Source organism: Sinocyclocheilus rhinocerous, unplaced genomic scaffold (assembly GCF_001515625.1).
Source record: "Sinocyclocheilus rhinocerous isolate Xijiao unplaced genomic scaffold, SAMN03320098_v1.1 scaffold841, whole genome shotgun sequence".
NCBI classification, from domain to species: Eukaryota; Metazoa; Chordata; class Actinopteri; order Cypriniformes; family Cyprinidae; genus Sinocyclocheilus; species Sinocyclocheilus rhinocerous.
This window is the reverse complement of record NW_015656197.1, coordinates 214093-218327: the sequence shown is the minus strand read 5'-3', so window position 1 is coordinate 218327 and position 4235 is coordinate 214093.

The window sequence follows — 4235 nt, the reverse complement described above, 5'->3', positions numbered from 1 at the left end:
GGTTTCCTATTTTAATATACTTTAAAATATAATTTATTTATGTGACGCAGCGCTGAATTTTCATCAGCCATTACTCTAGTCTGATTTATTATTAATGTTGAAACTGTTGTGCTGCTTAATATTTTTTTGGAACCTGATACTTTTTTCTTTTTTTGTGGTCCAGGTTCACATATATATATATATATATATATATATATATACACAGGCTGTAAAAGCAGACTAGTGAGGAGATGAGTTTACCTGTTTAGCGTGAAGACATTTAATGTCCCAACAACTTCTTTAGTCCCATTTAGCCACTTGTTAGCAACCAACTTATTCAAAATCTAAAAAGTCTATCTGATGTTTTTGATGTTGTAGAATAAAACATGAACATATCTTGAGCTTGTGTTAACCACAGGCCTTATTTCAGGTATTTAACTAAAAACCCATTTAAAAAATCCACTGACTTCGGGACAGTGGAACTGGAAGTGCAAAGATGCTAACTCACTTCTGGGTGTTCAGACTCATTCCTGCACTTTGTTTCCAGTGACGAATGAACCAGAAGTAATATCACCTAAGATTTAAAACACATTTTTTTGCATCATTTTTTTTTTTAATTGGACAAACTTTAATAATGATGATGATGATAATAATAATAATAATAATAATAATAATAATAATAATAATAATAATAATAATAATAATGATAATAATAATAATAATAATAATAATAATAATAATTTTTCTTTCCCAAGATGGTAACTGGATGTCAGGTTATGCATGTCCATGTTTGTTTCTAATAGAATAACAGATATTAATTACTTAATTATTCTTTAAAAAATAAATAAATAAAAACGGTATATAGTAAGCTAGTATGCCATTCTGAACATAGCCTGAGACTAAGCCTACCTGCATCCTCGTACATGTTTTGTATTCAGTTTCATAGTCTTGCCTTGGTTAGGACATGAGATCGGGGCCAGGTGTTATGTATTACCCACCTACATACAGGATCTCCTTATTTGGATAGAAATTCCTGTTTCTATACAACACCTCGATACTATTTCAAGGTGCGTATATACAACAAATAAAACGTGCTTTTGTCAGGACACGAATTTGCAATTGGGTGTGTTGTATTACCTCCACAGACAGGAACTCCTTATTTGGAAGCGAATTCCCCTGATTGCAGACAAGCAATTCCCCTGCTTCACACTTTTGGTTTGGTTTTGTGTGATTATCCAGAGTAGTTAGTTCAGTGCCTGAGGGTATAACAACACAGTTTTGTACTGTAATTAGGTAACCTCCCTGTCAACCAACTAGTCATGATCTGCTTGGAACATATTAGCAGGTCTTGTTTCTTTCTACCTCGCTGATTGATTGTATCTCTGGATTGATGACGTACAATTGTGATCAGCAAGAGTATGGGAGAGATGAGTGGGACAACCATGGTGGGCTTCCTCATGTCTCCGCATTTGCCAGCGCAGACAGAGCAGCTTCGCTCTGATCAAGCACATGACATCACTGCTTGTCCCTGGCGGAGAGAGGTATGCAGAATAGACGTTTACAAGGAGGAGCGGCGTTTCGATCCAACTACGATCAGTAATGGAAGAGTTTTTAGTCCCACAGGGCCAAACCACACAGCATCGAAATAATTTGCTAAAATTATTTAGATCAGACCACATCATGCAGGAATTAATCTTTTACATCATCCGGACAGCTTCCAGTTATCACCAAAGAGTTGTGTAAAATAATGCATTATGCATCGATGAGCACATTTTAGGTCATTACAGATCAAATAAACAGAATGGAAACAAGGGCCTGTTTAGACCTTTACATCTTAATTTACTTAATTTATTTATTTAATTTTACCCCTTGTTTTTGCTAATCTGATATCAAGTTCTATCCATTTTAATATTGTTGATTGTTGAGGAATAGTTCACACAAAAATAAAAAAAGCTGAAAATGTCCTCACACTCAAGCCATCCAAGACGTAGATGAATTTGTTTCTTCATTACAACAGATTGGGAGAAATGTAGCATTACATCACTTGCTCACCAGTGGATCCTCATGCAGTGAATGGGTGCCGTCAGAATGAGAGTCCAAACAGCTGATAAAAACATTACAATAATCCACAAGTAATCCACACCACTCCAGTCCATCAATTAACATCTTGTGAAGCAAAAAGCTGTGTGTTTGTAAGAAACAAATCCATCATCAGAGCATTTGAACTTTAAACCATTGCTTCTGGCCAAAATACAAATCCATAATTCATAATAATGCTTCCTCCAAAAGTTTATCTCCTGTTGTCCTCTCACATCGAAATCCGCCAATACATTATTTATACATATTTAGAACTGGTTTGGACAGTTTTCACTTGTAACGGTGCTTGATCTGTGCATATTTCTCTCCTGATTCAGATGAGATGACTTTTTCACTGGAGAAAGCAGCATTATGGATAAAGGGCTAAATACAGGAATGGATTGAAGTATTAATTATGGATTCATTTATTACAAACATGCAGCTTTTCGCTTCACAATATGTTAATTGATGGACTGGAGTCTTGGAATATTTGTGGATTATTGTGTTATATTTTGTTTTTATCAGCTGTTTCGACTCTCATTCTGACGGCACTGCAGAGGATCCATTGGTGTGCAAACTCATCTACATCTTTGATGGCTTGAGAGTGAGCAAACTATAAGCACATTTTCATTTTTGGGTGAACTATTCCTTTAATAAATGATGCAAAAAGCAAAACATTGACCAAAAACATTGACATTTTAATATAACAACAAATTATGTTTTCAAGCAGGATTCTTAGCTGTTTTAGTGGAGTATTTGCATTAGCCGATCTTCGGATGCAGTTCATATTATAATGTTGATGAATCTTTGTATCTACCATTGTCTTGTTTCAAATAGATTGCCCAAAAAATATGCTAATACCTTGTGTAAATGGGTCTAAAGTTCTGTTCATGCATAACCATGAGTTATATATCAAGAGGACACTGATTTGTCACAAACATAGTTTAGGCAATTGTGATTTCAGCCTGGTATTTGCACAGGTGGATGATGCAAATCAAGGGAACGCTTCAGCAGTTTTCGAATCGCTCATTTACAGTTGACCTGGTGTGGTCTAAAGCCTAAACCCAAGGACAAACAGTGACTAAATGCAAGCCCAATTGTCTAAGACAAAATAATGAATGCAACCGTCTCTGGTGTCTCTTTCTCTAAGGGGGTCAGAAGAATAGGATAATGACATCAGGAATGAGCAAACACATGTAAGGAAGCCATGGGTGATCCAGCCAGACTTCCCACACGGCGCTTGTCAACACTTTGTTTCAGAGTAAGGAATGTTTTGCTCTATTGTATCAGTGTAATGGTGTGGCCATGTGTAACGAGTCTGGTGACGCCTTGAATATTAATTGATGTGCGTCGACTTGTGGAATTCAGGGAAAACAGCGTTTATTGTGCTTTAAAAAAGTTTATTTGGTTCTTGGAAATAGAGAAAAGGTTTATATTTTTCTTCTATGCCTTTTAGTATCGGATAGCTTTCAAAGTGAGGGATAATATACTACAGTTTTTTTTTTAACCCTGAAAACTAACCAAACTTTAATTGCACAAAAATGTTGTTGTTAATTGCATTTTGTGTCATTTTGGGATGGATGGGAGCAGGGCTTGGTAAATTACTTAGAAATACTGATTCTAAATTTCATGACAGAAATTATAGTTTGTAATGTTATCTATTGGAATCTATATATTAGGTAATGCATACTTCTTTTTGATTACTTTCAGATTACTTTTGACCTAAAATATATTCCATTCTTTGTCATCAACACCATGTAGTGTATTAAACATTACATTATGCCAAGGTTTCCCAAACTGGTGTTCATGAATGAACTATAGTGGGGTTGTGAGTTGATGAAACGCTGGAAGAATTTTCCAATGTATACAAGTGGTAGACTTTTAGAAAGGAAAATTTCAAGAATTAGAGTAAATCAAATTATGACTACTACCATTGTGTGAATAATGTGTAATCATGTAATCTATAAAAAAGTAACTGTAATCGGATTATGAGCATTTTAAAATGTCATTGTAAAATGTAAATGTGATTTAATTTCATTGGAATGTGATTACGTAATCCAGATTATGTGTAATTAGTTACTACCCAGCACTGGATGGTAGGTATGGTTGCCTAAAAACTAGCTGTTAAGTTTGCAATAATTTTGCTCATTGGTTGCACCACAATATTTTTGGTTACACTT